At 37.7% G+C, this 12,069-nt stretch overlaps 1 protein-coding gene across 3 annotated transcripts in view; it reads left to right on the forward strand.

Moving 5' to 3' along the window:
* The first annotated feature begins 2,686 nt into the window (after window positions 1-2,686).
* Window positions 2,687-12,069, forward strand: part of LOC120528082 — a 143,860-nt gene continuing 134,477 nt past the window's right edge. For 2 of the 3 annotated variants that reach the window (XM_039752095.1, XM_039752097.1), the window contains exon 1: window positions 2,687-2,894. The gene's annotated coding sequence lies outside the window, so the exon portion shown is untranslated. Of the gene's footprint in view, window positions 2,895-11,252; window positions 11,379-12,069 lie in introns of all 3 variants that reach the window. The other variant, XM_039752096.1, reaches the window with a different exon arrangement.

A 12,069-nucleotide genomic window follows, 5' to 3' on the forward strand; every position in this document is an offset into this window, starting at 1 on the left:
TAGGTTAGTATTGTGAGGCACACTCAGAGGTATGAAAGTGTAGATGGGAGATTGTGGAGCTGTGTAAGATCAAAGCAGCATTATGATTTTGGTTGTATACGAACCAATGGCCCTCTTAAGGACAATCACCACTCCTAGATCATTATAAATATCTCGCCAACAAAGAAGCTGTTGCTTCTTGATTTTATTTAAACAAAAGGGCAACTGTTTCTCTTATTAATTTCTTTTTTTAATAAGTAAAGGTGAAACAAACTCTACAGTTTAAAAACTGTAGCTGCTAGTATGCGGTAACCATATCATACTGTATAAAGTAGAACACTGATATTCCAAAAATAAATGAGGCAAAACTTGAGATAGCTAATAAATCTGAAAGGGGTGAGAAATAACAAACTTTTGTGCACTTTTTCTCTATCAGTAAATTAATTTTAAAATTGAATTATAACATTTTATATGAATATGTGCATACGTTTGGACTTTTTAACTATGCAGTCAGGGCACTGACAGTGACAGACACTGTTGGAGCAGGGACTGTGATAAATGCATAATGGTTTGATCGAGGTGAACACCTGCTTCCTTTGCTGTCAGAGGAGAGCTACAGTGCCTATAAGAAGCAGTCATGTCATCAGAAATGTTCATATTTCATTCCTATACAACATTGAATCACAGTGGATTTAATTTGAATTTTTAAACTCACACAAAATGGAGATACAACATTTGTTGAACTGGTGCAAGTGCAACAATCTGTCTCTTAAAGTGAACAGAACAAAAGAGATGATTATTGACTTCAAGTTAACTTGTTTTAACATGACTTAATGTTCCATGCTGTCCACACTCCCCACGGCACACACAGTATTCTGCGATAGAACTGGTCAACAGCCCCAAATTCCTTGGTGTGCACCTTATAGCTGACCTTATTTGTTCAATTAATACCACCTACTTAGCCAAGAAGGTTCAACAGCAACTCCACTTCCTTGTGCAGCTAAGGAAGTCAAGCCTACCTCCACCTTTCTCAGCACATTCTACAGGAGTACCACCGAGACCCTTCTGACAAGCTGCATCATCATCTGGTTTGGTAATGGCAGTATTTCTAACTGCAAGGTCCTACAATGGTAAGCACCCACAACAGAAAAGATAATTCAGACCTCTCTGCCATCCATTAAATACATCTTTATCAAGCGTTGCAGCCCCAAAGCCCAAACCACTGTGAAGAACCATTCCCACAGTCTTTTTGTCTCACTTCCATCTGGCAGATGGGTTCGAAAGCAATAGAACCGTTCTGCCAGGTTCTACAACAGCTTCTACCCTCTTGGCTGTCCAGAACTATGTGCTACACCACCCCCTGACCCTCACCCCCCCACTATCTGCTCCTAGTAGTTTATCTATAAACAAAACATTTTTCACTACTGTTGTTTTTATTATTAGTTGTTATTATTTTTTTATTCATTACTCTCTACGTCAATGTATTACTATACATTCCATAGTTATTATTTCATTATTTATTTATTTATTTATCTATTTATAGCATAGTTTTTTCTTTGTCTTATACTTGTCCCATGTTGTACATGTTGCTCCTTGGTCCTGGGGAATATTATTTCATGCCACTGTGTACTGCAATATTGTGTATGGACAGTATGACAATAAAACTACTTGACTTGAAAAAAGAGTCTTCAATGCTAACGTGAAAGCAGATCTCTGCTAAACCTATTACAAATATAAAACACAAAATAATTGGTAGCATAAGTATTCACCCCCTTCAAGTCAGCATTTAGTAGATGAACTTTAGGCAGTTATGACAAGCATGAGTTTGTGTGCACAGGTCTCTCACTGTCCATTTTGCACATCTGGACACTGTACTTTCCTCCCATTCTTCTTTACAAAAACGTATCGAGCTCTGTGAAGTTCCAATCGGAATTGGCCAGCCATTTTAAAATCCAGCTAGAAATTGTCATTTGGATATTAAAGAGTCTTTTTCCGTTGATCTGTATTAAAAATGTTAAATTAAATCTCATTGTGATTCAATGTTTTATAACAATAACATAAAACTTTTTATAAAAAACATAAAAGGGGTATGTTGTATATGTACGTTACATAAACCAGGTTATCGCCCCACAGTCACACTAAACATCTAATAAAAATACGAGCTTTCTAATATTGAACGCTACAATAAGAACAAAACGAAACATTTGGGAAGTAGCGAGTAAAATCGAGCAAAAGTATCGGCATGTTTCAAAACACGGTGCGAATTAAAAATTATTTTTTTGGTATAGAAAATAGTATGCGGAGGCACTGCACTGAAGAAAATACCACACAATATCGTTTCCTAAAATTGCTTAAACCTGAGCAGGGTCGCAGAGTTATGGGGGCTGGCTGAAGCCTATCGCAGCAAGCATTAGGCATGAGATTGGAATAATCCCTAGACAGGGTGCTAGTCCATCGCAGGGGACCACACTCACACTCACACACACAAACTAGGACCAATTTAGGGAAGCCCGGGGACACCCGTGTCGTGAACCGTGGTCTCCTTTGTGCTGCTCGCTGCTTTACCCCTGAAGAACGTAAATCGAGTAAACCTTCTGCCTTTAAATTAGAGGGACAGACGATACAGAAAACGAACCAGCAGATGGCGCTATAGACCACATTACTCAAGTACTGTATGTGCTTGCGTCATTTTAAGCGTACACCGTACTGTAAGTTAAGAGCGACTTCCGCACGTGTCTGATTTTGCTAAGGGGCTGCACGATTTGGTGACATTAACCCCTTTACAAAATTTAACTTGGCCTTTCGAGGATAACTCAGGTAGTTGAATTTTCCTTCGTACTAAAATGGTAAAGAATTGAGCGAAAAAGAAAGAAACGGTTACGGAGAGTAAGCGAGGTACAGGATCGGAGTTGGAGGTAAGCATCGAAAATATGCACTTTCACCTCCCCTGCATGTTGCTCTATATATTTTTATATGTACTTGAACTCTAGCAGTGTGTTAGCATTCTCAAGTACTGTACAGATACTCTTTTCGTCAAGTCGCTCCACATAGTACGCCGTCTCTCAATTTCTTTCTTTCTACTTGGCGGCGACATTTCAGTTAACGCATGCGTAGGAGTCTTCAGCTGTTTCAAGCGCGCTCTCGCGGCTCTCTTTTGTGGCGGCTGCGGTTTTTTTCACGTTGTTGGTTTCGATCCAAGCGTGGATAAACGTGCTCCCTTTTATACGAAAAAAATATTACAGAACTAGTACTACTAGCTAGTTAGTTTCAGGTTTATTATCAGTCATACTTTCAGATTGTTTATTTTTGTCATCTTCAGATCGGCGCCGAAAATTACAAAATGTAACTATGAACTGTTATAGTACAATGCATTGCGGGTACTGATGCCCCTTTAACAGATTTGCTGCAAAAGCCGGACATTTTCTAGGCGATGTCTCCCAGATGGAACCCTAGTCTTCAGGGACTAGAGAGAGAGAGAGAGAGAGAGGTTGGGAGCGGCACTGATTACAGCGCGTTGCCCACCACCCACCACACAGCAAACCACCTTTATAGTAATTTGGGAGAAATGCACATGGTAGAGCTACTGTTAAGGCTGATCACACTGTTATTTTAGTATTTTTTAATAGCTACAACAGTATTTATTTATCAATTGATTTATTTATTTCAGTTAAGTTTCTTCATCTTTCTTTATTTGCTCAGGGTCCTTGTAGGACATTCTTTAACTCTGTAAAAGTATAAGGATTTAAAATGGTGTAGCCTGCCTCACGCCTATGGAAAATCTGCAATGAGGTTTACCTTGGATCAAACAGAACCCAACCAGAATATAACGTTGGACTGAAAGTTAATTCTATGATATTAAAAAATAAAGCTGTAGTGAAATAAAACAAGTACAATAAATTGCATGCTGTTTATTTAATGAAGTGTTTTGAAAATCACAAAAATCTTGGATCATTGTTGTCAAGGGTGTGCACTTAGTATTCTGTGTTAGTTGTCATTTACACCTACATTTTGATCGACTGCAGAGAATGTTTAAGGTAGGGAAGCAGAGTCTGGGAATAATTAAGATTTATTTAAAACATTTTTTTAACAAGAAAAAAACACCTAAAATAACACAATTCACTCAAAGAACTTAGGTTAGCAATACAGCTTTCCAACCATCATGTTGTAAAAAAATGAAAAAATAAGCAGGAAAAAAGTCCATTAAAGTAAAATGAAAACACATCAGAGTTCCACTGTGTATGACAAAATACCCCAATGTGATTCCTCATACTCTATTATCTATATAACACATATACGTATTCATTGTCTTTCACTTTTTTGACATGTGTCTATGTTGCAGCCATGTACTAAAATAATTTAAATTAACTTTTTCCCTCATCTAACGACACTTGATATCCCAGAATGACAAAGCAAAAACAGGCTTTTTGAAATTTTTGCAAAAGTGAAGGGGTCTGAACTCAGTGTACATAAACAGTGTATATATACAGTTGTGGTAAAAAGTTCACAAACACTCATTATGGACATGAATTTCATGATAATTGTGGGCTTTCAATGATTTCTTTGCACTTTTCCTTTTCTGGGGTAGAATGATTGTACGACATTCAGGCTCAAGTATATACATGTACACCAACTAATACTTGGTTGAATGTCCCTTAGCAAGTTGCACCTCGACCAGACACTTTTGGTATCTATCAACAAGATTCTAGCATAATTCTGGCTGGATATTTGACAACTCATCTTGGCAGAATTGGTAGTCTTCATTTGAATTTGTTGGTTTCCTGACATGGACCCGGCTTTAAGCGTAATCCAATTTTCAATAGTTTTGAGGTCTGGATTTTGGGAAGGTCATTCCCAAAGCTTCATGTCAGACTGCAAATCCATTCCACAACAAGTTTTGATGTGTGTTTGGGATGATTGTCTTGTTGGAACACCCAACTGTGACCAAGTTGCAACCAAGCTGGAGGTTATCCTCCTCCTTCGTTATTCCATTCAGTTTTTATGCAGTGTACCTGTACCACTGGCAGTGAAACAGCCCTAGAGCATGATGCTACCACCACCATGTTTCACAGTTAGTATAATGTTTTTGGGTTTAAAAGCCTTACCTATACTCTGCCAGACATACAGTACCTCTTATCATTGTGGCCAAAAAACTCAATATTTGTCTCGTCTGACCATAAAACTTTGCTTCAGAAGGCTTTTTGCTTGTCCATGTAGACAGCTTGGGATTTCATTCGAGCTTGGAGATGTTGATTTTGGAGCAGGGGCTTCTTTCTTGGATGGCACCCTCTTAGTCCATGGCAATGTAAAACTCGCTTACCTGTAGACAGCAACACTGGTGTTTCAGCAGTTTCCAGTTCATGGCAGGCTTGGGCCTTGGTGGTTCTTGGGATGTTCCTGGACATTCTAACAAATTTACACTCATCTGAGGGTGACACCTCCCAATAACTTGCACTTAACATACAGTTGTTTGAACTGATGATCTTGGAACGTGCAGTTGTTTAGAAATGGCTCCAAGAGAGTTCCTGACTTGTTTAAATCTACATTCTCTTTCTTAGATCTTCACTCAGCTCCTTGCACTTTCCCATTGTTCAGAGTGTTGGTCAATCCAGTGAGAACTGTCAAACAAACCCTTTTTATGGTGGCACAGAGAAGCTACCAGCTGTAGTCAGTCATGATCACTAATGAGAATTTAATAGGCCTTGACCCTGTCAATTGTAGAACCTTAAGTAGCACATTTAAAAATTGAAGTGAGTGTGTGTAAATATTTAAGCCTGTATGTATAATTTTTTAGAAAATCCAAAATAAATATAAACTTATGCACCAAATTCTTGTTTTTTGGAGTCATTAACAATGTTTGTCATACAATAATTCCACCTCAGAAAAAGAACAGTTCAAAGAAATTATTGAAAGCCCACAATTTCCATGACATTCATGTTCGTGATGAGTGTATGTAAACTTCTGACCACAACTGTGTATATATATATATATATATATATATATATATATATATATATTGTGGACCACAAGGGTGTGCGCCAGCCAGCCAAAACACCCGACACGACAGAAACAGACACAAGTGCCGTAAAATAAAAGGCTTTTATTTTGTGGGATATGATTTCCAGTTGTATCCCACTAGGACCAATCACAGTACAGCCGAGGAATACAGCACACAGCACTTCTTCTTCTCTCTCTTTCCCTCGCCTCAACTCCTCCACAGGCAAGCTTTGTCCCTCTTCCTTCCGACTCTGGCTCAACTCTGTGAGGCAGCTGGCTACTTTTTAAGCCGCACCTGGGAGCACTCCAGGTGATTCGGTAGGAAGGTATGGAATTGTTCCCAGGTGAGGCTGAAGCCCAAAGTAGGGCTTTGCAGCTCTCGCAGCTCCCCCGGGCGGCATCCATGGAACCCAACAGGGCTGTGCCAACAAATAGTAATTCCCATACAACCATGTGGGAATTCAGGGCGCCATTGCAATCCAGGGGGGCTGCCAAGTAGCAGGTCAGGGAAGATAGCGCCCTCCAAAAGCCATCTCCCACTGTCCTTCCTTTAAGGAGGTGTCCTGGCCGGGTAAAGATCCCGGCTGTCCCTCATAATATATACAATGATTTGTTCCTGCCTTGCACCCTGTGCTGGCTGGGATTGGCTCCAGCAGACCCCCGTGACCCTGTGTTAGGATATAGTGGGTTGGATAATGGATGGATTATATTGTTAGGTCCTTAAATATTTAGACAGTGGCACAATGTTTATAATTTTGGCTCTATGCACCACAGAATGAATTTGAAATGAAGAAATAATTACATGATTGAAGTGTAGGCTTTCAACATTAATTCAGAGGGTTTATCAGAAATAATATATAAACCATTTGTGAATAACAGACATTTTTATACATAGTCTGCCCATTTTCAGGGACTCAAAATTATTTGGACAATTGACTGACAAGCTGTTCCATTTCTTCCATTGCATGTAAATCACATTTAAGCAAATTTAAGCAAAATTTTAATTTAAGCAAAAGAAGATTAAGAGGTGACATGATTGAAGTGTTTAAAATTATGAAGGGAATTAGTACAGTGGATCGAGACTTGTATTTTAAAATGAGTTCATCAAGAAAACGGGGACACAGTTGGAAACTTGTTAAGGGTAAATTTCGCACAAACATTAGGAAGTTTTTCTTTACACAAAGAACGATAGACACTTGGAATAAGCTACCAAGTAGTGTGGTAGACAGTAAGACGTTAGGGACTTTCAAAACTCGACTTGATGTTTTCTTGGAGGAAACAAGTGGATAGGACTGGCGAGCTTTGTTGGGCTGAATTGCCTGTTCTCGTCTAGATTGTTCTAATTCTAATTCTAATTCTAAGTCTGCTTTATTGCTCTTCATCTATTTTCACAATTAAAAATGTTTGACATAGTTTATCTCTTCACATGAGTAATTAAAGTTCCAAATTACTTTAATATTTGCCTCTGTATTTGCTTTATTAATAGTATTATAGCCATGTCTGTTTACAGTGTTATGTGCATATAAATAATCTATAACACACTGCTAATATCAGACCTTTTTTTCCTGATTTATTCCCAGTCTAACCCAAACATCCTTACAGAGGTATTGCACATCACCAGTTAATGCAGAAACACATTGAAATTCTCATTTACATAAGTATGTACTCCCCCGCCTTTTGGATTTTTACTTTTTTTGTCCTAAGTAATGTGTACTTGTCTGTGTTATCGTGTGCTTCAGAATAGGTCATCCAAGTGAAGCTAAGAATGTTTGGGCTTGTTCAGTACTTGGATGTGAGACCATCTAGGGAATGGTTGGTTTGCTGCTAGAAGAGGGGTCGGTGAGACCAGCAGGGGCACTTACCCTGTGGTCTTTGTGTGGATTCCAATATCGCAGTGCAGTGACCAAGGATAGAATGTTGTAAATATGGTGCAGTCCTTCAGGTGACACATAAAACCGAGGTCGTGACTCTCTGCGATCATTAAAGATTCCTGGGCATCTTTTGAAAAGAGTAGGGTTTATCTCAATGTCCTGGCTAAATTACCCATCACAGCCCCATTCATTCTGGCCTCCTAATCATCCCCTGTCTCTAACTGGTAATCTCTCTCACCCCTTCACCACCACATAGCTAATGTGTGATGAGCATACTGGCCAATAATGACTGCTGTCACATAATCCAGGTGGGTGTTACACATTGGTGGTGGTTGAAGTGGTTCCCCTCTAAGTGCTTTGAGTAGTGGTATATAAATGTAATTTATTATTGTTATTAAAATTTCTCATATTCCACAAGATTTCTGTTACTGATGTAATATCATCATTATGTATAATTTCCAGCATGTTTAATAAATTACTGATTTTCTTTTGGTTTATTGCATGTAGACTAGTAACTTCAAAGCTAAACCAAATATTTTTATGAATATTACTGTCTCGTTTTTTATGTGGCATTATAAACCTGACCTGTCCTAAACTTTCTGTCTTACCTTTCCCTGATTTTTTCTTGACTGTCCCACTCATGTGCCTTGCCAAATCATTAGTGCACCTCCAGTTCAAATATAACCCATCATGGTGGTACAGGTCTCATTTGTGTTAAAAGGCAACCGAATGTTCCATAAACCAATTCCCTTGCATCATAAAGTAAGATCTGAGTCATGTGTGGAAGCTTCAGAACTCCTAAATTGCACCTGGGTGGGTGCATCAGACAGGCATAACTTCAGAGAACACCACCATCCCAGTTGTGCTCTTTATATAATAACTTGGCTTTTTAAATTTGCCCTGCAGAACTGGTAGTATTACCCAAGTCATTTGCTCCAACATGCACAGTGACAAATGGATTCATTCCTGCTCTGGATGGGAGCCTATTTACCTGTCCAGGGAGCTTTTCCACCTGTGCATTGGGAAAACAACACACTGTACAATGTCTGTGTCTCTGTTGGGTCTCTTCTTTCTTGCCTTCTATAACATTAGAATTATCAGAGTCAGCAAAGTCTGCAAATTGTTGGACACCAACAACTATTGGATTGGATTGATACCCTTTGACAATGTGCATCTCTTATGTTGTGTTTACATTGGATCATTTGCTGCCATTTACGCACAGCTGTGACATGTCATACAAATGACCAATCCCGAACCTTACCTATCCAATGGTAGTGAGCCTTTCATTGTATGTAGCTCAACATACAGTGAAGTGCTGCTAGCCCTGGCATAAACTTGTACAAATCTGCAAACATATTTTAATAATTTTGAGAGAAGACAACATGGAAACTTGTAATTTATTTGAAAGAAGATATCCTTGGGTATCTAAAAAAACAATCATTGCTTTTGATTGAATTGTGGGTTTATTGCAACATACATAAGCAACTTTGACATATACCCAAGTTTCCGTGCTAAGTGTCTGTGTGACTTATCTAGTAACTTTTCTATTCTCTAATTGCTTCTTTCTTGAGAAACATGCTAACTTTGTTTTCTGTCCTCCCGGCCATCAGATCTTACTTTATTCAATGTTATTTAGTGTTGCCTAATCTTATTTTTATTTTTTTATTTTTTAGAAACTTTTCTTTCTTTATCTTGTAAAGCACTTTGAGCTACGTCACTTGTATGAAAATGTGCTATATAAATTAATGTTGTTTGCACTTATTTACTATTGATAGTTATGACGCAGGTTAATTATTTACCTACTGTCATACCACTGCTACCAATGACAGTGACAGAGGTTAAAAAGTCTTTCCTTAACTAGAGTACGTTGCTCCTGTGCATAGAAAAGCAATGTCAAAAACTAATCTAAACAAAAAATAGTCTATAAAAAGTGCTGCATAGCACCTTAGTGGCAACCAAAAGCAAAGTTCTAAGAGTAAACACCTCAGTTTAATTAAACTTGTGGACAGAAGTAACACACATCTCTCAATCCATCCAAAAAGAATGATGTCAGAACACCCTAACCCTAACCCTAACCCTAATACATGCATTGTATGTCAGTAAAGCAAATCCCAAAGTAAAGGAACTGTGTTTCTTTAAACATGAACAATAAAATGCAGTATTGTAATGAAGTGCTTGCCAGTTTGTTCTTTACATTTTGTATTATTGTAAATTTGTTGCTATATTTTTTTAAGGTGATGAAAAAACCTTTGCTAGTGTATGTTTTAGTTTGTGCTGTCTTAGAATTGCGACCCATTATGATGATAATCAAGCAATTGCAGTCATATTCCATTTGAAAGGTGGCCTAACATGATTTTATTCACTGAAAAACCCATTAACTATTGAGATTCATGCTCAACACTGCAGTAGGCACATCTATTATTTTGACTGTTGGGCCCACCATGGACTGGGAAGAGCTCATTTGGAATTTAAAGATGGCATTAAGGCTAATTCCATTTCTATAGGGGTTGATTTAATAAAATGTAAAAAGCCATGACAGACTTTACCTTATTTACATATGATTAAAACAAAATGAATGGGCATCAATTCTTTATAATTTGAGTTCATAGAACATTTTATGTGATAAAAATTCTATTCTGAATATATGGTGGAAATTTAAAATGACTTTCCTAATCTGATATGCCAGCTTCTGAGTTTCTTAGGAAGACTGCAGCATGGTGCAATACTATTACAACTACTACTTACTACTACTACCACTACTACTACTACTACTACTACTATTACTACTACTACTACTACTACTACTACTAATACTAATAATAATAATAATGTTTTTTATATAGAACATTTCACATGCTAAAAGTGCTTTATACATATGTAAAAGAGTATAAAAAGAATCAAGTCACAGAAAAAGATCAAATAAATAGCACATTGTATAAAAAATATATATTTCCAAATGTTAGATTAATACATGAAACAAAAAATTCTAAATTATATTAAGAAAAATAAGCCAGAATAAAAATACAAATTACTAAAAGAAAACCATGAACAAATAGCATAATTTGTGTAAGGTAATATGTAGGCTGTCAATTTGGATATTAAATCACCTATAACAAAGATTGTAAGTAAAAAAAGAACTTAACAGAGTTAGTCATTTAGTCACATCACAGCAGATCCACTGTATTCTGAAGGGCTGTATGAATGATGAGTAATAAAGGGGATCAGGGTCTGGGCCAATTTGCTATGCCTGCTGCTGCTGCAGTCTTTTTCAGGAGAGGCAATTTAAGATGATGAGATGAGATAAATAAAGGATTAGGTTTTGTTATCAGTTTTAGAGTGAAGCACTCAGAGATACTGGTCACTCAGTGGGTATTCTTTTAATGTTCAGTTTAAATCTAACAATTACAGCTTGACTGCTGCTCTGAGCTGAACCGAGAACCACTGAACAGTAAATACACCACGACGGAGTTACCTCCCACTCTGAGAGGACAATCCAGCTTTTTCCTACTGAGGACAATGGACTCAGATTTAGAGGTACTTCTTCTCATTTCCTTAGCTTTACACTTCACACAAATCATCCCAATGTGTACTGGAGTCTTCAGTATAATGTCATGCTTGAAACTAAAGGTTTTGCCATACGAGTACTTTAGTTTTGATGGACCTTGTGTTAAACAAGTCAATATTAGCAGAAGAAAGTTTGTTGCATGCAGGTTCATAACCAAAGTTATTTTAAATAAAGCATGCATTTTACCAAATTTTATACACTTCTGGTCATAAACCTGAGCTGAATTTCATACTTCAGAACAAACGATTATGCAGTATGCCAAAGTTTTTAAGAGTACTGTAGTTCAGGCTGATGTGTGCTGGTAACAGAGTGTTTGACATTAAAAACCTGTCATGAAAGATCATCAGTATAATGGAAATGCAAACCTTAGGTGGGAAATAGCACAGGTCGTCATTTTAAAGTCTTAGCACTGTATGTCTGCACAGGAAGGTTGATGCCATCAAGGTACCAATCCAGTTCAATGTCCAGACATATATCATAAGATGCACAAAATGTAGTGGGAAAAAATGTGCAAAAACCTTTTATGCTGAAAGAAACAGCAGCTAGCGTGTGCCAGTATACCTTTCCTTCTTTATCAAGTATCTGAGTCAATCAATGACTAGCAATGTGAATTTGGGTTGGATGCAGACCTGGACAAACAGACATGGAAAGAAGTATAAT

This window comes from Polypterus senegalus, chromosome 4 (genome assembly GCF_016835505.1).
Source record: "Polypterus senegalus isolate Bchr_013 chromosome 4, ASM1683550v1, whole genome shotgun sequence".
Lineage (NCBI taxonomy): Eukaryota > Metazoa > Chordata > Cladistia > Polypteriformes > Polypteridae > Polypterus > Polypterus senegalus.